Here is a 27,339-nt window from a genome sequence, read left to right on the forward strand (position 1 = left end):
ATCACCTGGGTCTTTTTCCCTTTTTTCCTCATTATTTTTGTTTTTGAGTCCTGAGTTCTGGGAGAAATTTCCCAGCCATTTAAACAAATTACTGACTTTACTGTGATGTCTAATCTTCTGCTCATTAGTGTACTATGGATTTAAAATTGGTCACCATATTCTGTCATCTCTTTGCAGCCGTTTCTTACTTGTTTCATAGATGCAATGTCAGCTTCAGTTTTGAAGACATAAATTAGATTATTCAATATCTTTACTCATTTCTTAGGAATAGAGCCATTTGTTGATATTCCTCAAAAAATCTTCTCATATGGTAAAATCCTTTCTTGTGGCCAGTGATTTCTTGCATCATCATCTTTACAGAGAAAGATCTGCTTTCGTGTAGCATGATGGGGAGTTATGGTGGGCTCCATCAGAGACAATGGCCCTATTCAATATTTTGGGCCCAGATAAAGACAGAAAAGAGGACGTTTAATTGTAATGCCTTCAAATATCTAAGAAATCTATTTGGTAGAAGCAGGAGACAACAGGTACACACTAAAGAGTTTTCTCTTTTCCCCTGTATTTTCCAGACATTCATGCCTTGCCAGTAGTGAGAGCTGACTGAGTTTGTCACTTATTGTGGCCTTGACTGTGTCCTTTCTTGAGGCACTGATAGGATCCAGTGGCCTGCCCTCACCTTCATACCTTGGCCTTCCAAGGTTGGGCTGTTTGGGTGATTCTGCTCCTGACAATCCTGTCTTCCAGAGTAGTGGTTGTTGGACTAGGGTAGGAGGGCTGCCACCTGCACTGGCATAAAGTCTTCAGAGCTTCCAGTACTGATATACATTTAGAAACAGTTTCATATTTCACTGATCATTTCAGGATCAGGCTAAGGGAGGAGTAAACATGGTATGCTCTAGTGTTAATGTCCCTGGAAACCCTTTGCTTATGGATGTTTTCTACATTATATGCCCACATGGTGACCAATATAGCAGTGCCTCGCCACCCCCATCAACAACTTAAAAAGTTTCCCCAGGAGTCTATTTTTAAAATGAGTGCATTCTCAGTTCTCTCTATGGGAATCCCCAGCAAAGCATCAGCTAGTATTTTTGCATACTCAAAGAGTAGACCGATTTCCATTGATGGATATCTGAGCCTTCCCTGGACAATATCTCCCAGAGCTGCAACCCCCCTTCCTCTCTCCAAGGTGTGCCAGGATTCCCCGTGAGGAAAACTCAATGCCAACATTCCTGCCTCTTCCATGATCTAAAGGCTCTGCCTCATAAAAAAGTTGGGAATTCCTGGTTTAAATCCCCTGGGCTAAGTGTAAACCAAACAACTTGGAGCTCTGCTCTTAAAAGGAGAAATGTTAAGGGATTCCAGAAACACCAGGGTCATTTTACCTCTTAATAGTTTCTCTAAGCCATACTGGTTCAGAAGCAAAGACCTCATAGTTCCATGAAAAATTTGTTTTTCCTCAAAAGTAAAAGAAATGAAGCCCTAAGGGTCTCCTTTCACAAAATTCTCTCCAATCCAGAAGTGAAATATCAAAGAGTCAGAGGTACTCACAGCTATCTTTCTACCCAGTCAGGGTTCTGCATATGGTGTCCCTGGGAGAGGACACCCAACCTGTGCTCTACTCTTCCAGTACTCAGGGGCTCAGTCTCTAAGGCAGTAATAAGTACTACTGCCCCAAATAGAATGAGCTGCCTTAGTACTGGCATTCTGTTTGGGCAGATCATTGCTAGGAGGTTCTTCCTTAAACCACACTAACATCTGCCTTCCAGAAACCTCTGTGTATTGTTTTGAATTCCATCCTTGGAAGCCACACAGAATAAGTCTCCCTCTTCTATACAGCAGTCCTTTCCATTTCTATAGTCAGCCACCAAACCTCTGGGTCTTTGTGGTCCTAAACTCCCCTTGACATCCAGCCTCCAAGATAGCTCCCAATGATCCCTACCTCCTGGTATCCGCAGCCTTGTGAAATGCCCTCCCATACTGTCTCAGGGTTGGTCTGTGTGACCAATAGAATATGAATGGGATGTGACTTCAGAGACTAGGTCATAAGAAGCACTGTAACTTCTGCCTTATTCTCACTCTCTCTCTCTCTCTCTTGGATTGGTCACTCTGGGGGAAGCTAGTTGCTAAGTCATTGGGACACACAATGGAGAGGTCCATATGGAAAGACAGAGGCCTCCCACCAACAGCTTGTAAGTGAGCCATTCTTCAGCCCCACTCAAGCCTTCAGATGACAGTGCACCCCAGTTGCCATCTTGACAGCAACCGCAATGAGAGACCCTGACCCAGAACTTCCCAGCAAAGCCACTTCTGAATTCCTCTCAGACCCCATGTGGGAAAATAAATGTTTATTGCTTTAAGCTGCTGAATTTTAATTTATCATATAGCAATAAATAACATATACTTCACGTTTCTATAAGTATTCTTTAAGGAAGAAAGTCTGCAAACCTCTTGCCTCCAGAAAAATTCTTATTTATTTATTTATTTATTTTTAGTGCCTTTCTTAAAATAATCTACTATAGAGTAATGGTGACAACAACAACAACAAAATACATTTACCAAATACGTTGGATGTTGGTCTTTGTGCTAAGAGTTTTATACCTACTATCTAATTCTTATAAAAGCCCTGTGATATAGGTTCTATTATTCTATCCATTTTACAGATGAGGAATACAGGTTTAGAGAGGTTAAAAGCCTTGCCTAAAGATGTAGAACTAGGAAGAGGCAGAAGGGAAATCCAAAAATAGGCAGTGTGACCTCAGAGTCCTAGCTCTAAAGCTCTGGGTTACAGGAACAGAGTACAGTAGGAAAACCATCTCCCATGACCTGATTTCTACATTGATAGAACTGAATTCTTCATCAATTTTGCCAGCAGTCCTGGAATGCTATTGGATTATATAAGCTTGTGGTCAACTAAGGCCTCTGGCTGTTTCTCCACTTAAACTACTGTCAAATTTGGCCTCATATCTTCCTAAATAAATCATTACTCTTAACCCAAATACTAACTGTTATTATAAATGTGTCACTGTTTAATTTAACTTGGTTGGTTGGCTGTGATCCATTGTTCTGGCTTAAAACTTTTTTTTTCCTGAGTCTTTATTCTATCATCCAATACTTCAGTTATCATTCTGGGCACAGTGTCGTCTCTAAATCTGATAAACTTTGCCTTACATATCTTCCTTCAATTTGCTCATAAAATTCTCAACAGGAAAGAAGGATAAAGCCTGCTGGCACACCCAGGGGCCCCCTTCTAGGTCAATATGAATACATCAACAAATGTTTTCTGAAGATGACCTAGTTAAAAATGTCCTGCCCTTCCCAAAAGCTCCTAGGTGAACCCATGGCAGGTATGTTTGGGGATCTCTTCATTTAAAGAGGTCATTGGCATTGTTCCTCCTCACCAACTAGTCAACTGTGAACTCTTGTAACTCATATTTCTCCATTTTGTCCAACTGAATACTTTGATTTTGTCATGTGCCCTGCTGAACTCAACTTGTATTCTCTTATACAGCCTTATGCTGGTGGCATTTCCCTCATCAGTCTTACAACACTAAAAAAGAAGTAAGTTAATCTGCTATGACTCATTTTGATGGATTTACTCAAGGGCCTAGGTTTTCATTCTTTATTTGCTGTAATAAATTGATTTTATGTTTTCCTGGGAGTGTCAAGTTTTATCATCTACATTCTAAACAATCTTCAGGCATTTTTATGTTGTTAAAGTCAGAAACATATTTGTCTTTTTTCATTCTCTGAGCAATTTTTACATTTGCTGCTGTTTCTTAAAAATCACCAACAGGTATGGATGATTTTTGCTACAGGTTTCTCAGTACATTGAGGTGAAATTCATCTGTACCCTTGAAGAGTACATCTGTGGTATTAGGGGTCTTTTACTAGCATACTCACTCAACGTTCTATTTCATATTTACTGTGCTTGTTTCATTCTTTTTGACAGAAAATATAAAAACAAAATTATGTCAATAATAGTCTTTTTCTGGTACTGCACTAACCTTTTCTACCTGCCACAAGAGATGGACTTATTCCTTCCTTTTCTTACCTGTCTGTTCCCAAAGATAGCTTTAGAAAACCATTGGTTTTGTTTGTGGCCAATAGCCATGTGGACAACTCTAGTTCTTTCTGTCCTTCAGTTTTCCTGACATTCTCATAAACACCTGCTACCTAGGAGGCACCAACATGCTTGCTCACTCAACAAAGTGCCCTTCCATTCTATTCTTTGTCACCTCTTGGGACATATCCTTCTTTTGATGTTTTTGCATAACTTAGTAGATGATGTATCAGAGAATTCCTTCTGCAGTCACATTTGGGTTCCTTACAGTCTCTCTCCCCTTCACTTTCTCATGCACCCTCTGACTACGAACTCAGAACTCTATAAGCCTCTCAACTGGCCCGGCCATATTCCCTTTTAGAATCATGCTTGCGGGATCACATCTGGTTTTCCCCTGAATTTTTGGACACTCTGATTGCCTGAAATTGAACTCTACCTAGTGTTTCCTTCTCTCACTGCTATAGCACATATAGATACCAACTTGTTATCCTTTCTGATCAAGACTGCATTCACAGAAGCAGGTGTCCCTGTTGTCTTCTTTATCTTCTGAGTAATACATAACCAACAGGTATGTAAAGAATTCTTCAGGTGTTCAATTTGTGGCATGCTGAGATTTCCAGAAAATGTACCCATCTGAAGTTTGCTGTCGAACCACATTCTATCCTTATGACTACTTTGTCATCAAGATCCAGACAATATTAATTTCTTAGATCATCTATTCACAGAATTGATCTATGATGATATAACTTTTGATATCCTCTTTTTTTCTTCTTGAAGCAACTGCCCATGTCATTATTAAGCCCGTTTATTTATCTGGGGCTGCCTGGCAAACATTTCTTTACTTCCTAACAGCACTCAGGTTTTCTTTTAGGGAATTACCTCTTCCCCTACAGGTTTACACTGGCTTATCATCATGATCAGATGTGCTACCCACCCTTCTATCCTCTCTACCTAAAATATGAATCTTGATAAGAAAGACAAAAAGATAATGCTGTGGAATTCATACATTATAACTGCGGCACTTTGAGCACAGTTTCTCTTCTGAGATAGAACCTGCCATTCCCGATTCCTGGAGTCATCTGGGTTACTGTTCTGTTCTGTTAAGGGTGGTTCTCCAGCTTTCCCACAGATTCTATGTGCTCCCAACAGCCTTCCAACAAGGTTGCTTTTGTTCAAGTTAGTTGGAATTGATTGCTGCAACCAAAGAACCCTAGCTGATGTATTCGGAACAAGGTCTGTTCTTCCACTGACTTTTTATAATGCTATTCCTTGTCACCAACTCTCCAGTGCCCACGGGATCATGGAATCACCCATTCAACTCATTGCAACCACTGATTTACTTCAGTTTTCCAAAAACATTTCCTCAACAAGCCCACAGGCAGAAACTGAATTAAAATGTCAAGTTTCATCTATTCACTGCCCCCAAAGTGAGCTGTAAGTCTGTAGTTACCCAAGGTAGTAAGTCTTGTTTATAGCAATACCGTGTTCTGTAGCCTTACCACTCTTCCTTCTTCACTCAAGCTCACCCATCCTAAATTGATACACCTACCTTCACAGTACCCCCCGCGCTCACTTTTTTCTTTTCTGAGACAGTCTTGCTCTGTCACTCAGGCTAGAGTGGAGTGGCGCGATCTTGGCTCACTGCAACCTTTGCCTCCTGGGTTCAAGCGATTCTTCTGCCTCAGCTTCCTGAGTAGCGGGGATTAGATGCCCGCCACATTTTTGTATTTTTAATAGAGATGGGGTTTCACCATCTTGGCCAGGCTGGTCTTGAAATCCTGACCTCATGATCCACCTGCTTCGGCCTCCCAAAGTGCTGGCACAGTCCCTTTTAATGTTTATGAAATTAAAAAATAAATCCAGTATCACCTCTGAGGACTGAGAATCAATCCAAAGGAACTGAGCACTGCTTAGTTTTCAAACCACCCCTGCTACCCTTCCCACAGCATCTGGCTTGATCATTTTGAGTCTTTTTTCTCTCCCCGCAATTTCAGCTTATGGACACACTGATCAGCTCAGTGGCTCTTTTGCCAAACATGTACTTACTTACTTACATGTCTTTGTATGCTACAAAGACATTATAGCTGAAATTATATTCATATATTGCATTTATGCAGGCAAACACTCTACTCTGGTGGCTGGCTGTATTGGCCCTTCTCCATCAAGTCTCAGATGAACAGTCAAGAGAAACCAGATACTTACTAATTGGCTACATCAGGGGCAACACTGTATCCTTCAGCAGGAAGTCACAATTCACAATCATATTGCCTCCTCCTGGAACTGAGGACTCTTCTACACTCCCAAGTGCCAAGCTGATGGTATTTGAAAGGCAAAAGCTCACGAAGTATATATCTTAATTACAGTGCTCTGAACATACTTTTCCTAGCCTGCTACATCAGGAAGTCATTGCTTTCTACTGCCCACTGGAGTGGACTTTTCCCCACCTACCCACTTGTGACACTCTTCTTGCAGATGGAGGTCTATATTTTGCCTCCAGCCAATGTGGCAAAAATGACCTCTGTAGACTTAGATGGTGAAACAATGAATATTCTGACCTACTCCGCAGTGACCCTTAAGGGATGAAGGGTACAGGGAACAAAGGCAGGGTATTTTGCCCCTTCCATCCATGTCTGAATACCTCTAAGGTATACTCTTGGTTGTACAAGACCCCAACCACAAACACCTAAGCTGTCTCTCAAAAACATCTAAACAAATTCCAACAAGATCCTTACAATTGCACCCCCTGCCTTTATTCATTTCTTGTGTTTTGTGTTTGTTTGTTGTTGTTGCTTGTCTTTTTTTTTTGAGACAGGGTCTCACTTTGTTGCCCAGGCTGGAGTGCAGTGAGGCAAACACGGCCTCCCGCCTCTGCCTCCCAAGTAGCTGGGGCTACAGGTGCACGCTACCACATCAGGCTAATTTTTGTGGTTTTTTTAGAGACGAGGTTTTGCATGTTGCCCAGACTGGTATCAAACTCTTGAACTCAAGATATCTGCCTGCCATGGCCCCCTGAAGTACTGGAATTACAGGCATAAGCCACCATGCCTGTCTATTTTTTGTTTTTAATCATTTTTGAAATTGCAAAAGCAATACACATTTAAGAGAGAAAACTTGAGATAACAGAAAAGTACAAAAAATAATAAACTCAAAGCATGCAAAAGTCATTCACAGATAACCACTATTAAAACTTTGGAATATAAACATTGTCTTTATTTTGTGTTCTCCTGTGTGCCCAACAGGGAATAAAATGATACTACTCATGAACATTTCCCCAATTCAATTATTATGCTACAGGTTGAGTATTCTTCTTCTTCTTCTTCTTTTTTTTTTTGTTTTGAGATGGAGTCTCGCTTTGTTGCCCAGGCTGGAGTGCAGTGGCACAATCTCATTTTGCTGCAAGCTCCGCCTCCTGGGTTCCCGCTATTCTCCTGCCTCAGCCTCCTGAATAGCTGGGACTACAGGCACCTACTACCACGCCTGGCTTTTTTTTTTTTTTTGTATTTTTAGTAAAGACAGGGTTTCACTGTGTTAGCCAGGATGGTCTCGATCTCCTGACCTCATGATCCGCTCGCCTCGGCCTCCCAAAGTGCTGGGATTATAGGCTCGTGAGCCACCACGCCCAGCCCAGGTTGAGTATTCTTGATTCAAAGTGCCTGGGATTGGAGGTGTTTTGGATTTTGGACTTTTTCAAATTTTGAATATTTGCATATACATATATGAGATATGAGATATCTTGGGGATCGGACCCAACTCTAAACATAAAATTCATTTGTTTCATATATACCTTATACACATATCTTGAAGGTAATTTTATACAACATTGTAGATAATTTTGTGCATGAAACAAAGTTTTGACTGCATTCTGACTGTGACCACATGAGGTCAGGTGTAGAATTTTCCATTTGAGGTGTCATGTTGGTGCTCAAAGAGGTTCAGACTTTTTTTTTTTTTTTTTTTTTTTTTTTTTTTTTTTTGAGATGGAGTCTGGCTCTGTCGCCCAGGCTGGAGTGCAGTGGCCGGATCTCAGCTCACTGCAAGCTCCGCCTCCCGGGTTCACGCCATTCTCCTGCCTCAGCCTCCCGAGTAGCTGGGACTACAGGCGCCCGCCACCTCGCCCGGCTAGTTTTTTGTATTTTTTTAGTAGAGACGGGGTTTCACCGTGTTAGCCAGGATGGTCTCGATCTCCTGACCTGGTGATCCACCCGTCTCGGCCTCCCAAAGTGCTGGTATTACAGGCTTGAGCCACCGCGCCTGGCTAGGTTCAGATTTTGGAGCATTTTAGATTTCAGCTTTTTGGGATTAGGGATGCTCAGTCTGGACATGGTAATCTTTGATGGCTGAAGTTTTCATCTAATATATACTATTTAACCAATCTCCTCTTATTGGGCATCGTGATAGCTTCCCAATATCTCCTATAATATTATGAAGTATTATATGAAACCAAATATCCTTCTATATAGATCTTTGTTCATGCACATTTATGATTTTTTTCTGAGAATAGAATTAGTGTGGCAAAGAGACACATTTTCAAGCTTCATGCACACTTATGATTATTCTTCTGAGAATAGAATTAGTGTGGAAAAGAGACACATTGTCAAGCTGCATCCCAGGATATTTGTAACAATTTACACTCCCCTGCCTGAGGCGGAGATGAGTGTTTCTTCATAACCGTTCCAATACTAGATATTTTTCATTTCCCTTTTTGTCAATTTCATGGAGATGTATAAGAATCTCATGTTAATTGCATTTTCTTAATTTCTTGATGTAGATTTTTTTCATATGATTATTAACATTTGTATTTCAACTTTGGTTAATTAGCTGTTTATATCTTTTGCCTACTTTTCTAGGGATACATTCTTTTTTATCTATTTGAAAGTGCTCTTTAAAATATTAATAACTCTGTATCCTGTTATATATGTTACAAATAATTTGTGGTTTGTGTCTTCCTTTTGTTTATGCAGAATTCACCCTGACATTATTAGAGGCCTTTCCTTCCTTAAGATTATACAAATATTTACCTACGCTTCCTTCCATTATTTTATTGTTTATATTTAATTCTAAACTATCTATATTTTAGTGCATAAGATGTATTTCATTATTTTCTAAACAGCCAACTAATTATCCTAACTCCATTTGTTGAACAGTTTGTCAACTCCTTATTGATTTGAAATGTTACCTTTATCATAGGCTAAGAACTCTCTTTCAGTCTTTCTACTTAGTTCCACTGAGATTCTATTTCTGTACCAGCACCAAAGCATTTACTGTAACCTTGTAATATGTTTAGTATCTGGCAGTACAAATTTGTCATCTTCCTTGTCCCTACCCCTCATTTTTTTGAAAACACTTTGAATATTCTCCCCCGTTTGTTTTTCCAGATGACCGTTAGAATCATTTGTAAGTTCTCTTCCCCATATTCAAACTTTTAGGGGACTGACATTATAATTATACATTAAGTTAGAGATAACTGGCCCATTTACAACAAGGAGTTTTCCTAGTCACCAATGTGCTATGCTTCTCCATTTATTCACATTTCTGTGGTGCACCCTGCAGTAAAGTTCCATGGAAGTCCTGCATACAACCACCACTGCTGGATTTATTATTTCTCTGTAACACCCTCAGCTTACTTTTAACCATCCCTGACAGAAAAAGAAAAGGCCTCCAGCCACCAAGCCCTGCTATAATACCATACATTGGAGACTGGAAGGGTGTGCCAGGGCTGGAAAGATGGCACAAAAGATTCCAAGTCAGCAGCACGGGCCCCAGTAGTAGCTCTGTCACACTCACTCTAGATGACTTTGGCCAAGTCCTTCCCATCCCTGGGTCTCAGTTTCCTCCTCTGTAAAACAAAGGATTTGGTTTACACAGCCAAGATTCCTTTTAGATTAAAATTCTGATTCTATCAAAAAAGAGACAGAAGATGGGAGAGTCCTTGAGGAGCCCTATGGGAATTAAATGTTACATCCATTGTTAATGGAATGATTAAGTGCTAAAGGAATAAAGGTTGATTGTTGAAATACAGCCAGTTTAATGTGAGAAAACTTGGAGACAGTGAGTTTGAATGTGGGATCTGGAAAGGCACAGCAAATATGTGGAGTCAGTTTCCCAGTGTAGAACGTGTGCGCAGAGATGCACAGGCAGGGTGGTGGGGGCGTTGGGGTGGTAGATGAGATCCAATGTGACTGGAAAGTAGGAATCAAAGTAGTTTTTTTTTTTTTTTTTTTTTTTTTTTTTTTTAGATGGAGTCTCGCTCTATGATCCAGGCTGGAGTGCAGTGGCGTGATCTTGGCTCACTGCAAGCTCTGCCTCCAGGGTTCATGCCATTCTCCTGCCTCAGCCTCCCGAGTAGCTAGGATGTTTTTTGTACTTTTCTTGGAGATGGGGTGTCACCATGTTGGTCAGGCTGGTCTAGAACTCCTGACCTAGTGATCCACCTGCCTCGGCTTCCCAAAGTGCTGGGATTACAGGTGTGAGCCACCGCATGCAGCCAAGGTAGACTCTTGACTACAGAGTAGCAACGCAGGAAAATGGAGCTTGAGTAAGTTTTTATGCTTCTTTGAGCTCTGTCTGGGGTGGCAGTTCTACAGAGTCCATCCACTCAAAACACAGAGGGCCTAGTCCTAAGATTTTCTTGGTTCAAAGGATGATCAAAGTCTCCAGTTAAATTGACTCAGGGATCTTGGCCTTGACTTAGACCCTCCCAGGAGCTGAGAAGTCATGGGAGGTACAGAGTAAGATGATCTTTCCTGGTACATAGAAGGAGACTTTTTGTGAAGGGCTGGGTGTGAGAGGCATGGGCAGGAGCTGCTCCCTTGTTCTAGGCCCCAGAGTGAGGCTCAGACAGACCATGTACCCACAGCCATACCAGGGAGTCAGGGCCTCTGTAGGCACTTGTGGGCACATGCATCCTGGTGCCCTGTGCTGCCTGTCTGCTCCTGGGGAGAGGGTGCCTGGCTCTGTGCCACAGGCAGAGGCTCCCTGGGCAGGTGAGCGCCTTCTCCCACCAGCTGTTAGAGAAAGGTGGGCGTTGGAATGCTGCTCAGAGGCACCCTGGCTTCACTCAACCTGGCGTTTCACACACCCATTCCTTAACCTCATTCTCTCCCTATTTAATTCCTCTTCCCACGCAGTGTTTACTAAAATCTCTCCTCAACTCCAGACGAAGCACGAGACCAGGATGTTCTGGGCTGCTTGGGGAATGTTCCCACAATGGTGAGCCGCTGGGCAGAGAATCACATGGTCGCCACCCATTCAAGGCGGGGGCACCCCAGTCTCCAACTCAGGGGTCACTGATGTGCTCAGGGACAAGAAAACCATCAGACAATGTCTGAGAGAGGGGCTTTTTCCTTCGGTGCTTACAAATAAACAAAAATCCTCACAGGAAAAGGAGGATAAAGGCTGTGGTGGCTTTGCTGTTTGTTTACAAAGCAGTCAAGGGACAAGTGAGAACCTGTGTGGCATTTTATATTCACTGTGTCTACAATCTAGGGTCTAGCTATATGTTCTCTTTTATAGTCTAGGATCTTGCTGCTCAAAATGTGGTCCACAGACGAGTGGCACTGGTGCTACCCAGGAACTTGTTAGAAATGCAGAGTGTAGGTGTCACCCCTGAGCCGCTGAATCTGAATTTGCATTTTAACCAGGCCCCCAGGAGAGTCTTCTACACATTGTAGGCTGAGATATGTGGCTCTGGTTTACTGCCTCTCAATCTTCCACGTGCATTGCAATCACCTTGGAAAAGTACCCATGCCAGGGCCCACCCCCACACCCAGAGATAATGATTTAATTGTGATGGGGTGCAGCCAGGACAATGCGATTTTAAAAACTCTTCAGGTGATTCTAATATATAGCAAAGTTTGAGAACCACTGGTCTAGTATACGTATAAATAGATTAAAAGAAAGAATGAGAAATCCCTTCCTGGACTATAAATAGAATAATAGAAAGTTTATAAACAACTATAGCAAAATTTATTGAAAATAAATGGAACATATAACCACCAATCTGATGTCTTTACCATATAGTGTCAATAAATTATATACTTGAGAAAAACAATGAATTGCACTATTCAGAGAAGGTAAAAGGTAACATATTCTCTCCCCCATCTTCTTTCCACCTTGTGACTAATTAAAACAAAACCTCCTCATATAGTAATTTTCAAATGATGGCAAATGGGAATATTTTTATGCTTCAGCCTTAGCACAATTTTCCTTTAGCACTGGAAATTTCAGTCTGATAATGCGCTTTGCACTACAGTTACATAAGCACAGTGGAAGTTCTTGTGTTCACTTGTAGAATACAGAGTTTCCTTTTACTCACACACTCCTTTAATGCAGTTGGACATCAATCTTTCCCACTTAGAAAGGAGGTTTTGTTTCATTGCCAGGGGATAGAACTTCCAAAAAACACAAATGTCTTTCAGCATCATGTTGAGTAAATAATCAAAGGGGTATGAATTGGTCTCTCTCTAACTTCCTGCCTTATTTTGCTTTCAACTCATAGGTGAGTTATGAAAAGACATCTGCCCTAACGTTCCAGTCACCTAGGCAGGATGTCAGCTCCAAAGACAAGTCTCAGCTTATGGTGCTTTCCGTGCCTTTTTTGTTTATCTGGTCCTGGAGTCCGCTTACAAAACATGAAGTGTAGATATGTCTGTGGACCAATTAGTGCCTTTTCATTCAATTCAAGCCATTCATAAAATTTAACTCAGGAAAATAGAAAGTGGCTCTTGGTTCAGGTTTCCCCAATCAGATCAGGTTTTATATAGGATATGACCATATTCGGTGGGGGAACTGACCACAGAAAAACTGACAGCATTCTGTAGTCCAAGCCCAGAGGCAGCACAGAGTTCACCCACCTACCTACCCATCCACTTTTAATTGAACTCCTATTACAAAGGCACTGTCAGCTCCTACGGCCCCACCAGAAACCCAGCAAGTTCGCTGAGATTGGGTCTGAGGACAACGAGTGGAGGTTCGGGATGGTGCTTCCTTCAGGTTATTCAGCAGCCAGGTATGTAGTGTCAGGGATGGGGATGGAATGGGGTCTCCCAGGACAAACCCATGTTGAGGCAGGGCAACAATAAGGTGTGGGGAGGTTGGCCAGGACCAGTGGCTTTCAGTTCAGTAAAGCACGGGGGACCCAAAACCTTTCCAGCCCAAACCAAAGTTTTCAGCTTGGTATGATTCAGAAGTCATCCATACCACACCAGGCCAGGAAAGCCCACTCCACTCAAGATGGTGCCACCAAAGCCCACTTGTGCTTCCATGAATCTCTGGATTGTGGACTGGCCTATATGAAACTTGGTTTTTAAAAATGTTCATTCCCTTTATCTTCTAGAAAATTCAAAAAGGACAAAAGTGTACAACGTCAAGTCTCCCTCTTACCCTGTCCCCAGTCAGCCATGCACCTTTCCCGGAGACAGTGGCATAACAGGGTCCCATGCACATGACTGTTGGCACTGCCTTTATTCTTGAAAGGACTCTTCCTTTATGAGCAAAAGACACTTTTTGCTGTCCTCCGGCCCCCTAAGGAAAGGTTCACATATGGCTTCCCTGCCCTGTGCAAGATTCTATGGCTCTGTTAGTCTCCTGCCCTCATCCCTTGGGAAGTCCCAGGGCAGCACTGCACACATCACGGAGTAACAGTGCATGAAACCCAGTAAATGAGCTGCACAACGGCACATCTCCAGCTTCTTGTAGGTGAGAACTTCAATTCTACATTTTTTTACTTCTTACCAAATATTAACTTAGCTCTTTCCTTGTGCAGGAATACTTGGCTAGATGCTGCAGAAAAGAAAAACCATGAGCAAATCATGCCTTATGTTCACAGGATCTTAAACCTGCGTGAGGTTGGTACCCACACTCCAATTTATGGTGATACAGGGAGAGGAAAAAGTATCAAGAAGGGAAGAAATGGAGGAAGGCAAGAATACAGACAAATTTTGGGACCTGACACAGCCAGGGGTTGGGAAGGGAAGGAGAGATAGCAAGCTTGTCTTATGTTGTTGCAAGCTATCCCATAGCCTATAATGGCACCTTAACAAATACTTGAATGTGCCATTTCCTTCTCCACACCTGGTGAAGGTGGAACCCAGAGGAGAGGACTCTAGAGCAGGAATTAACGGGCTCTGGCTTGGATCATGGACAATCGAGCATGACCCTGACATCTTCTCAGCTGGACTGTGGTCCCTTGAGGTCCAGTGAGGACAAGATGAGTAGCTGTATGCCCCATTTCTCACCATCGCCAGGCAAACAAGCATTATTTTCCCATTTCATAGACAAGGAAACAGAAACAAGAGGTTAGGTGACTTGTCTAAGGATATTCTGCTGGTTGGCACCAGGGCCATGCCAGCGCCCCAGGACTGTCTGGTGATTCAAGCCCAGGCTTCTGTTTTCTTCACTCACTGTATGAGGCTTTGTTCACCTTGATGTTTCTGGACATCCCTTTTGATTACTGAACTGAATTTGTGTAAAGTAGGGGTTTTCCATATTCTCATCTTTAACTTCAAAATCCAGGTTCCATTTCACAACCTTTCCAAATGTTGGGTTAACATGTCATAACTACGACCCTTTTACATGTTTCTTAATCACCAATTGTGCTTCAAATGTGCTCTGAAAAACAGAGGTGCCTTTCATGATACTCCATGATAAAAAAATAAGTGCATTTAGTTAGAATGCTAAATTCTATAGCAATTTGTATCCAATGCTTATAAGATTAATTCATTCTGATTTTAAAACTCATTCTCACTTAAAAATTTTAAAATGTAGCCCTCATTCCCTATAGGCACATATACAAATATGAACACCACATGTATATATTTATCTTTCATATATTCAATCTCAAATGGTAATGAATATTGATTATGGTTCCTGTACTTACATATAGATGAAAGAATGTACATGATAAAACCCAAATGCTCCACGTACCGAGTTATTAAACATGCCATATACCCTGTAGTATCAAGCAGTAACTCTCAGCATTCACATTTCAGTTTCCTTTAGTAGCACTGACTGTGGCTTTCTGTGGGCCAGAGAGCATGTGAGGAGACTCAGGAGGCCCACCTTCCCTTCAGGACAAGTGACCAGGGAAACCTGGGCTGTTCCTCTGCATGGCCTTGACATGACACCATAGCTTCAAACTTCTCATTCTGTTTGTGCCAACTTTTGCAGTGATTTTAGCATAGGAGTCTGGGTAGGAGGAATCTTTTAGGACATCTTTGCAGAAGGACCTAGGACCACTATGGAAGACTCTGTGAGGCCTCCACCTGCCAATTTGTTTTGGTTCTGATGGCTTCTAACCTCTGTGTTTGCCTCTACAATACCCTCTGAAATGTTTCAGAATCCCCCATATGAGAACACACTACTCACCCAAGCACCCACTCCAAAAAGGAAAATGCTAACAACAGTGTAACCAGCTTTCAAAACAAAGAAACTAAAATCTACTCAGCAGCCTCACCCATACTTACCAGGGCCATAACAATGAGGTATCTAATGATCGTAAACAAATGCTTAAGGAGGAACAGAACTTCAGTGCAAGAAGGGAACCTTAGTGATGAAGAAAAGGAGCTCTAAAGAAGTGACTTCCAGCCGGGGGCGGTGGCTCACGCCTCTAATTCCAGCACTTTGGGAGGCTGAGGTGGGCGGATCACAAGGTCAGGAGATCGAGACCATCCTGACTAACACAGTGAAACCCTGTCTCTATTAAAAATACAAAAAAATTATCCGGGTATGGTGGCAGGTGCCTGTAGTTCCAGCTACTCGGGAGGCTGAGGCAGGAGAGTGGCATGAACCCGGGAGGCGGAGCTTGCAGTGAGCCCAGATCGCACCACTGCACTCCAGCCTGGGCGACAGGGCGAGATTCCGTCTCAAAAAAAAAAAAAAAAAAAAAAAAAAAAGAGGTGACTTCCTAAGGTTGGGACTAGAATCTAGGCCTCTGAACTTCCCACTCAGGACCAACTTGTGTATACGCTCTATATTAGTACAAATTTGATTTTTCCTCCTTTTCCAAATGCATTAGTTTCCCATCGCTGCTATAACAGGTTACCACAAATTTAGTGACTTAAAATCACCCACGTTATCGCATAGTTCTGGATGTCAGAAGTCTGAAATGAGTCTTATGGGGCTAAACTCAAGGTGCCATCACCGTGAGGGCTGGTTCCCTCTGGAGACTGTAGGGGAGAATCTGTTTCATCTTTTCCACCTTCTAGAATCTGCTTGAATCCTCTGGTTTGAGGCTGCATCACTCCAACCTCTGCTTCCCTCATCACATCTTTTCTTCTGTTTGTGACCCTCTTCCCACCCTCTTATAAAGATCCTGTGGTTACACTGGGCCCACCCAGATAATCCAAGATACTCTTCCCATTTAAAGGTCCTTAACCCCACCTGCAAAGTCCCTTTTGCCATGTAAGGTAACACAGTCAGAGTTTCTGAACAATATGAGTTGGATATCTTTGGGGGACCACAATTCAGCCTTCCACACCAAATGAAAATTATTTCCTTCTGTTTGTTCAATCATCTGTTTGTTGTCTGTAGAAAAAATACTTTTCCAGTTTGATGTCCCTTCTAAAATGCAAAACAAGTTAGAGAAGTAGGAAGAGGAAATCTATATTTTTTGTTCATATAATTATAAGCCAAGGGCCAACACAAGTCAGAAATTCAAGCAAATGTCTATATCCACACAAACGTAAGTAGGTGTGCAATGGCAAAACTGTCAATGAGAAATTTGACCCAAAATCCAAAGTAACTTGAAAGATACAAACTTGAAAAACTTCCATCAAAATGGGGAGAAAAAACACCCCAAACAATAGACCACCAAATGCATCATGGCCAATTACATGTATGCCTCATTCAACCCCCTGCCAATGACTTGGGTACAAGATGTTCTCTGCGGCCCAAGAACATCGACATAGGCCCTGCTCATCCATTCCAAAGCAATGCTAACCCTTCCCCAGCATCTCTTACCATCTCGGTGCTTGGAGTTTTCCTGATAAGCATCTGGCTGCAATGAACACTAAGCTAAGTGTTGGCACAAATCCACCCATGCTTATTTCCTTAGGATAAATTTTTGGAAGTGTTATTTCTGGGCCAACAGATAAGCAGGGCTTATTTTTCAGCCTTATGGTAAGTATTACCAAATGGCTGTCATAAATGTTGTACAATTTATACACCCAACAAGCCTCCGACCTTATCTGCTTTGTATGCCAGCACTTATTTTTATCTTCACTAATTTGACCAATGAAAATGATATCTCATTCATTTGCATCTCTTTGATGACTAGTAAGGCTGGACATCTTTTCTTTGTTTATTGGCCGTATGTAGTTTTTCTTCTGTGACTTGTCTATTGCAATAATTGACTTATTCTCTTACTGATGTGCTAAAATTTTTATTGGTGTGCAAGTGTACTTTACATATTAAGGATATAAATCCTCTTTAGGATTCAAACACTAGCAAATATGGATTTTATTTATAGTGGTTTTCAGGAGATGTTCAGAAAATTATAATTTTTATGTGTCTATTTTCCTTTATGTTTTCTGTTTTCAATGCTCTGATTAGTCCTCCTTTTGTGTAAACTATATAAATATCCACTTATTTCCCTGGAGAAATTTTATGCTTCTATTTAAAAAGTATTTCAATCACCTAGATCTTATTTTAGAATGTCATTATGTTTTTAGATCTAGATTCTTTTTAAATGTTTAACCTACCATCTCAGAATCGTTTGTGACATGATCTGCTCATTTCCTATGGATATGAAATGCCACTACTGTCACATGTCAACTTATGCATAAATGGGTTTCTTTTGGAGCTTGCCATGCTGGCTCATGAATGTGTCTATTCTTGTCCCAGTGTCGCAATGTTTTAATTATTTCAGTGTTTTAATGTTTATTAATATTTGGAGGTACAAATCCCTCCACATTTTACATCAGCACTTTCTTGTGCCTTAAAGGTGAACTTTAGAATCACGGAGTTAAGTTCCCCCTTATTCATCCTAATCCTGTGGAAAGAGTAACTAGAACTGTCTTGGATTTCTAAAGTAATAATGAGAAGAAGAGTTCTATAACCTTTTGCCTTCCCAGGGGCACAGGTCTCTAAATAAATTGCCTTAAAAGGCAATTTTATGGTATTCTTCAAATAGATTCTGACACATCTTTTAAAGATTATTTCTACTTGGTCTATAGTCTATATTTTACAACTATTTTGAAGGTGATTCTCTCCAGCATATTTATTGTTACTATGATTATTGCCATTTGAGGGGGATTCTTTTCTTTTTTGAGACGGAGTCTTGCTCTGTCACCCAAGCTAGAGTGCAGTGGTGCGATCTCGGCTCACTGCAAGCTCCGCCTCCCAGGTTCACACCATTCTCCTGCCTCAGCCTCCCGAGTAGCATGGACTACAAGTGCCCGCCACCACACCCAGCTCATTTTTTTTGTATTTTTAGTAGAGACAGGGTTTCACCATGTTAGCCAGGATGGTCTCGATTTCCTGACTTCATGATCTGCCCACCTCAGCCTCCCAAAGTGCTGGGATTACAGGCGTGAGCCACCGCGCCCAGCCTTGAGAGGGTTTCTTTTCAGTGTATGATATCATTAACTATAAGCACAATGTTGTATAGAAGATCAATAAACTTTTTCATCTTGCATAGCTGGAACGTTCTACCCTTTGAATAGTATAATAATTCCCCGTTTTTCCCTCCTGCTCAGTATAATTTTTAATCGGTTATTGATGTGTCATAGGAAAACTACTGACTGTTTTCTTACTTGCACCCTACTGGCTGCTTTTAAGATTTCTCATAGGCATTTGTGGCGGTTTGTGTGTGTCTCCTTGATATATACTTATATAATTTGTAGAAATAGTGATTTGTCTCTTTTCCAACCAGAGGCTCCTGAGCACTGGGGAGCCTGGCTGCCATGGAGATCTCAGCTGAACACTGCGAAGCTGCTGCCGCACCCATGTATGTGAACCTGAAGGCCCCGAGACTGGGGGAAGGAGGTGGTGTTACCAGAGCATTGTCACTGTTATCTGAAGCTTGGGCACTGCTTTCCCGTTGCTGCCATAAATTATTTTTATTGTTTTTCTAAAAATGAGACTTTAAGACACATATTGCTTCTCAAATAAGAGTCATTCATACTCTTTACTCTCAAGCAGATCTCCACAGTTCCCTCCAAGTATGCTCCTACCAGAACGCTTTCTTGTTACCACCAAGTTCTTTTGCAGAAAATAGCAGGAAAGGACCTATTTCAAAGGCCACGGACAAAACATTTTGAGCCATAGGAAGAAAACAGAATACTTTCTGCTATTATACCTATGAAGATACAGAAAGAGGCAAAAACTTAATATTGAACCCTAACCTCAGACCTGACTCTGGCACAAACCTTTGTAGGCAGACAAACCTGAGATCAAATCTTGGCTTTTTGTTACTGACTAATTCTGACCTTGGGCAAGTCACTGAAACTCTCTGGGTCTCAGTTTCCCCATGAATCAATAGGGAATGTTATAAAGACGAAATGGGTGATATAAAGCACTTGGTATGGTGCATAGTGTTCCTTCCTTCTTTACTTCCTTCATTCCTTTACTCACTCAACAAAATATCAAGTGTCTTGTATGTGTCATGCACTGTGCTGGGCACTGGGGATCCATTAATTAACTAGACAGACAAGGTCCCTGCCCTCAAAGAACTTAAGTCTAATGGGGGAGGCAGGCAAATAAGTAAATAAATCATTATAGACAGCAATGGGTGCTACTAAGGCAAATAAGTAAATAAGCAAATCATTATAGACAGCACTGGGTGCTACTAAGGAAATGCACAGAGACGTGATGAAGAGCTACTGCCAGAATCACCATGCAGGGAAAACTTCTCTGAAATGGTGAAGCACATCTGAGACCCAAAGACATGAATGAGTCAGCCACTAGAAAAACTGGGGAAAAAGCATTCCAGGCAGAAGGAGGAGCAAGTGCAAAGCCTAGAAGTTAGAGAAGGACCTGATACATCTGGGGAAAAGAAAGGAGTGCAGGGAGCTGCAGCATAGAAAGTAAGGAGGAAGAGGTATGAGCTACAGATGGGGAGGGAATGGGTGTTGCACCTGGCAGGGCCCTGCAGGGCAAGGGAGAGCTTGGACTTTACTCCGAGAGTATGTTACTATGTATGTTCTCGTAGCTGTTGATATGAGGGATGCAGTATTGGGTTTGCCATTTAAACCAGAAGCTTACACACATTTTTAACTATTGCCTTTGCAACAAAGTATATGACATAGATCTTAACTTAGGAGGCTCATTTTAAGATTGCTAAGCATTTCTGTTCAATTCAGAGAATTTCCAAGGTCCACAAGCAGACCTAGCACCATGCATAAAATAATGAAAAGCACTTTCTGCACCTACTATGTGAGAGGCACTGAAATAAGAAAAGCCTGCACCAGTGGTCACTGCCTACAAGGAGCTGAGCTCCTTGAGCATCTTCTCCGTTGGGCACATTGCATCCCAGCCCTGCTAACTTCTGATTAAGAATCAGCTGTAGAAAGGAGGGTCAGGCTGGTGGGTAGGACAAGAGAAAGTGGCCTCCAGCTTTTGAAAAGGCGGTGGTGACCTGTGATCTGCTGCTTGACATAAAACTTCCACTACCAAGAACCTTGGCCATGTCAGCCTGACCAGTAAGAATCATTGTACAGAACCTATATCACAGCTATCCAGGCTGAACAATTCTTTCCATCATTTTTTAAAGTTAATTCATATAAAATGCACAAATCTGTATTTTTCACAAAAGGTGTTACAGTTATTTACTTGAGGTACTCTTGCATTGTTCTGCTTTGAAAATTGTTAGACACAAGAGAAAAAGTAACTAAAAACAGCTTATTCCAGCATTAACTCTTAGTTCTGCCAACGGAAGAACGCCAATGTGGGAATTTTATGACCAAAGAAAACTGACTGTTGGTACAATTTCCAGTTTACATAACAGTAGCATTCCAAGAGCTTGTTTGCAAATCATTTGGTGAGATCTCAGAATCCACAGGAAACAGAATGTTATAAAAAGTAGGTGACAGAGCTGGAGCAGCTCACAAAAGCTGGTCTTACCTATTGCATACCTCACCTCTCAGAGTGCTGCTGAATCTGCCATTCTTAACAATACCACCAGGGACAATGTTGGGCACAAATTTTCTGAGAATATGGATTCCTTATGCTGTTCAAGCCATCAGCCAGCAGGCATGGGGCTTCCCCAGGGCCCTGCCTTTCCTGGCATGGGACTAGGTGGCAGGTGGGAAATAGGCTGCAGGAAGAGGAAGAGATGAGGTTGCAGAGGACCAGAGGTTTGAGGCACCAGTTTCAGGTTAACAGAGAGTAAGGGGAACAGGGCTTGGGCTAAGGGTTTTGGAACAGGCTGGAGAGAAAAAAATCAAGACAAGGAATGAGTTTTTTCTTCTCTTTATCTCCTTTATCATCAAGATAAGTAGAGGGGAGGGGAGGTAGAAGGGACCACCCATTTACTGACTATAAAAGGTGGCAGGTGCAAAGGTGTGGTGGATGCTGCCCCTCCTCTCCTGGTTTTATGTGTGGCAGTGAGATCATGTCATACATATATGACAGCTTGCACAGATTTAGTTTGCATAAAAGTCCACACCTGCCAGTGTATAATGGCCACTATTTGTTCTATATTGTAGTTGACAAATGCTTTCACATTCATTTGATCTTTGCTGCCATCAACAGACATGCAAAACCAGATTCGGTCTGTGTTAAGAGTCAGGATTCCAGAGTCCTTCCCTCTTTTTCCCCTACACTTGTGGTTTTCAACTCTGGCTGCATACTAGAATCCCTGGGGGAGGTTTTAAAAATTACTGATGCCTAGATGCCATCCCCAGGCCCTGTAAATTAGAATGTCTGGGGTGGGGCCAGGACACCAGTGTTTTTAAAACTCCCCAGGTAATTCTAATGTGTAGCCATAGTTGAGAACTCTTGTTCTACTCAATGGTCCTCAAACTTACAGTGAATATGAATCACCAGGGGAGTGAAAAATGCAGATCCCCAGACCCTCCCTCTGAGATTTGCATTTGGCCTGTGAAGCAGACATTCCCATTGCTTACCAATATACACTCACCTCTACTTCTAGGTATGCAGAGGCCTTCCCCATCTCCTTGGAGCTAGGTATGGCCATATGAGTTGTTTCAGAGAATGAAATGTGAGCACTGACAAGTAACGCATATCTAGGTGGGAGCACCCAGCCTGCCGGTGGATCCCACTTGCTGATATGGAGGTCTAACCTGAACTACCAGTTTTCCTGGGGAGTATCCCAGGGCCCACAGTAGACACCGAGTGACCAAGAGTTAAACTTGCTGTTAAGCCAGTGAAATTTTGTCACTGCAGCATAATCTAACATCTTCTGACTAAACCTTTTAGTCTGGAGTAAATCCTAATTTTTACAAGCATTCTGGGTGATTCTTATGCCAACAGCCTGTGGTCCGCACTTTCAGAAGTAACCTCAATGCCATATTAACTTTCTGTACTTCATTTCTTTATAAAGAAATTGTGAGTTACAGAGAGCTAGTATTCATTTATTTGCTTAACTTTTATTTTGTATCTATTGTGTCAGACATTGCACTAGGGGTTCATCCCTATGCAGAGCATTTTCACAAGTACAGGGGGGACATGAGACAGCGCTCAACATCTGGCTGCAGCACAAGGAAAGAGTGAGTAAAGATGGGTGAGTAAAGATGGGTGAGACTGAGGAAAGATGACCCTGGGGCTGGCATTTGGCGAGAAACCCAGGATTGAAGGAAAGGACGTGAGTGAAAACGAATGTGTTACAAGGTTCTGAAACTGTGAAATAAATGTAAGCCGCATAAGTAACTTTATATATTCTAGTAGCCACCTTTAGGATAAAAAGGTGAAATTGATTTGAATAATGTATTTAGTTTAACCAAATAAGGTCAAAATAGTGTGACTTCAATAAACAAACAATATAAACATTTATTGATAAGATACTCAGTTTTAATGTACTAAGTCGTCAAAATACGGTATATGGTATCTATTTTTCAACACATCTCCTTTGGAACTAGCCATGTGTCAGGCGCTCCACAGCTGCATGCGGCTGCCATATTGGACGATGCAGTTCTAGACAGAGCTGCCAGAGGCTTCTGGGGACATCCTCTTCAAGGAGGTACCACATGCAAGTGGCCTGGGCATCAGGAACTCTTTTACTTAAAAACAAAAATATTAACTGCGAATTAGATTTCTCAGTTAATTTCTCAGCTAGATTTTTTTTTTTTTTTTTTTTTTTTTTTTTTGAGATGGAGTCTGGCTCTGTCTCCCAGGCTGAAGTGCAGTGGCACAATCTCGGCTCACTGCAAGCTCCACCTCCTGGGTTCACGCCATTCTCCTGCCTCAGCCTTCCAATTAGCTGGGATTACAGGCGCCCGCCACCACGTCCGGCTTATTTATTTATTTATTTATTTATTTATTTATTTTAGTAGAGACGGGGTTTCATCATGTTAGCCAGGACAGATTTTTAGTAGTATCAGCCTTTGAACACCAATAAAAATACACTGATATTTTAAAATATTGGTATCATCAAAGCTCTCTCCCCAAACATCCTGGTTCAGGGGCTACATTCACTCACAAAGTTATACTACTTAAGCAGAGTTAAAAAAAAAAAAGTTAACTCGTCGTCTTAATGGCAAAATGTACTTTTGGAGAATTCTTGTGGCTAAATGAGCCAGTACTATTTTTTTCCAAGAGCAAACTATTTGAATAGCCCTATAGTACCAACACTCTTTACCAAGGTTGATCATTTTAATTCAAAACGTGACCAGTAGGGAGGAAGAACTGCTCAACTCAGCTCCTTGCCCCAGTGCAGTAAAACAGACTGTCTGGTGCTGCCTCCACTGTATCCTAAGTCGAAGGTGCGCTCTCTCCTAGAAGAGCTGGCCCTGGGCACCCTTGCTCTGAGCCATTTGAGTTCTTTATATAGGAACTCCCTGTGTAGGCTTCCATATAAGCCCCCTTATCAGATGTATGGTTTGCAAATATTTTCTCCCATTCCATAGGTTGTCTCTTCACACTGTTGATTGTTTCCTTAGCTGTGCAGAAGCATTTTAATTGGGTGTAATCCTTTTCTCTATTTTGTTTTTGTTGCCTGTGCTTTTAAGGCAGTCTCCAAAAAAAAAAAAAAAAAAAAAAAAAAAAATTGCAGAGACTGATGTTATGGAGCTGTTTCCCTGTTTTCTTCTAGTAGTTTCACAGTTTCAGATTTTACTTTTAAGTCTTCATCCATTTTGAGTTGATTTTTGTATTTGTTATGTGATGAGGGTCTTAAGTACATGAACTCATGCATATGTTAATTAGCTTGATTTAGCCATGCCCCAATGTATTCATATATTGGAACAAGTACACCACACATGCTTTTTTGTCCACAAAATTTTTAAAGAAAAAAATTTTAAAGTGCTCTTTTTTTTCTCCTCCAGGGAAACTTCTTCAGTGCCCTCAAGAGAGGACAGCCTGCATCCTTCCTAACACCATTTTGTTCACAAGTCTGGCAGGCAGTCATTTAATTCAGGCAATGGTTTGCAGTTCTATTTGTCACCTTCACCACTGAGAAGAACCCAAGGGCAATGACTGTCCTTGGTTCATCTCTGATGCCCAGTACAGCCCTCTGCAGTAAGCCCTCCTGCTCACTCACAAAAATAGCTTAAACAAGAAAGAGAGAAAGTCACCTTAAATTGGGCCAAAGAGCCCTTCAGTATAATAATACCGTCTTTTTCCAGGGTACCGAAGAACTTTTTCTTTTTTTGAGCAGGTATGATTTTCTTCCATGTTGTCCCCCAGATGGTAGAGAATTTAATCCCAAATAGCTCTAGTTCCCCAATTAGGTATACTCTCCATTTAAGGATCTAATTATTTTCCATCTTTATACATTTCTAACCTGCACTTCCACTTCAATTCTTACAGCATTAACATCAAAAAGGAAATTAGGCACTAACTTTTCCCACATAAAGTGTTATGAATAGTCTCCACCTGTGATCATCACCGCTCCCTGAACCTTTCACACGAAAGGAGAGCAACCTGTTTGTATTTTAAAGAACAGTGTGAAAAGGGCTTCCATGGAGTGAGCGAGCAAGTGAGAACATGACTTCCTCAAGCAAATAGTCCTGCCGTTTTCACCTCTGTGCTTGTGTGGCAGGTGCTGGGCACTTGCAGGGAGCGGAAACCTTCCTTCACTTTCCTCTTCTGCTCTCCCGTGCCTCTGCTTCTCTGACCTTCAGCCTTTCCACACAGCAGCCCTGCTGGTTCCCTCCAATTTCTCGATGTTCCTCCTGAATCTTGTTGCTGGAATAGTGCAAAACATTCCACATCTCCCATAAGTAAAGGAAACCACTGAAGGGGTGTGTTTTCTCTGCTTTGGGTGCCGTAATTCTAAAAGTAAAGCTCAGTGTTTTGGCAAATACTGGAATAGCGGGTTCCATGACCCCGCTTCCCAACAGCCAAAGTGTGGCTTCCTTTGATCTGTCTTTGTTTTTGTTTTCGAGATGGAGTCTCACTCTGTCACCCAGGCTGGAGTGCAATGGCATGATCTGGGCTGACTGCAACCTTCACTTCCTGGGTTCAAGTGGTTCTCATGCTTCAGCCTCCCGAGTAGCTGGGATTACAGGTGCGAACCACCATGCCTGGCTAAGACGGGATTTTACCATGTTGGCCAGGCTGGTCTTGAACTCCTGACCTCAAGTGATCCACCCCCTCAGCCTCCCAAAGTGCTGGGATTACAGGTGTGAGCCACCATGCCCAGCTGATCTGTTCTTTAAGTGTCGAAAATAACTCCTTAGTGTTGAGTCATGCGATTGATCCTGTCATGGCCCTTATGACTTTAAGCTCAAATCATGTCTCTGCCATCAATTGGCTCAGGCCATCTTGGTATTTCAGATGCCATTTCTTACTTGTATGTTATTGCTTTCTGTCTCTGTAAACCTAAATGAAAATAATTATAACAAATACTTACATAGGACTTAACCTGTGTCCTATGTAAGCCTGGCCCTTTTCTAAGTGCTCTAGGTATATTCTCTCATTTCATTCTCACGGAGATCCTGTGGGGTAGGTTCTGCTGTTATCTCCATGTTACAGATGGGAGACTGAGGCACAGAGTGGTTAAGAAACTTGCCTAAGGTCATAGTCCCCAGGGGACACAGTTAAGATTATCTAGGTCATCTGGCTCCTGACTTGAACCACTGTGCTATCAAATACTTACAGTTTTTATTTTTAGGCAACTTTTCATCAAGCCAAATTTAAATAATAAAAAGGCATGATTTCCTCACATGTTAATGAGAAGCGGAAATCAAACGATGCATTTGCTGTGACCTAGAGGCCTCGTCTTTGGACGTACACCCAAGGTGGCTAGCAGATGGTGAGCTCTGTGCACAGAATCAAGCTAAGGAGAGGGAAGACTGTGTTTTCCTCCCCACTGACTCTGTGACTTTCGAGTCTGACACGTTCAATCCCCTGTGCTTCATAAGCCTACTGACACAGTCATCTTTAGTCAATTCATGAAAAGACTCTTTTAGGAAACATCTATTTGTGACCAGATTTGTGCAAAAACATTACAATAATAAGAACCTAGACACCACAGAACAAAGTCCATTGCAGGAAACAAGTTAGTGTTCGTTGAGTGGAAGAAAATATATACAGGCTGGGCACAGGGATTCATGCCTGTAATCCCAACACTGGGAGGCCGAGGCAGGTGGATCACTTGAGCTCAGGAGTTCCAGATGAGCCTGGGCAAAATGGCAAAAACTCACCTCTACAAAAAACACAAAAATTAGCCTGTGTGGTGGCATGTGCCTGTAGTTCCAGCTACTTGGGAGGCTGAATTGGGAGGATTACTTGAGCCCAGGAGGCGGAAGTTGCAATGAGCTGAGAAAGCGTCACTGCACTCCAGCCTGGGCAACAGAGCAAGACTCTGTATCAAAACCAAAACCAAACATATACATACACACAGAAAAGATTCCATAGTTTTGTGATAAGATAAAAATAAAAGCTTAGATATACATACATGCATATACTCACATGTGCATTTGTATATATGTATACATGTACACACTCACACACATAGTTATACACACACATACCTGGCTTTAAGCTGTATGTCTAAATTTTAATGAAATGAAGGGTTAAAAACCCAAGAAAGTGGTTTCCAATCTGTCTTGGAGAAGGGAAAGAAAGAGAGTCACACAGTTATTTAATGCAAAGTGTTTGTAAATCTCCCCTCAAATAACATCTGTGGTCTGAGTGAGATGTACGTGTATCTGTGTGTGTGT

The 27,339-nt window shown here is 41.9% G+C and overlaps 1 protein-coding gene across 2 annotated transcripts in view; it reads right to left on the reverse strand.

The window, feature by feature from the left end:
* TGFA (transforming growth factor alpha) overlaps positions 1-27,339 on the reverse strand; it is a 120,944-nt gene that overhangs the window by 38,135 nt on the left and 55,470 nt on the right. The gene's annotated exons all lie outside the window — the stretch shown is intronic.

Source organism: Chlorocebus sabaeus, chromosome 14 (genome assembly GCF_047675955.1).
Source record: "Chlorocebus sabaeus isolate Y175 chromosome 14, mChlSab1.0.hap1, whole genome shotgun sequence".
Taxonomy (NCBI): domain Eukaryota; kingdom Metazoa; phylum Chordata; class Mammalia; order Primates; family Cercopithecidae; genus Chlorocebus; species Chlorocebus sabaeus.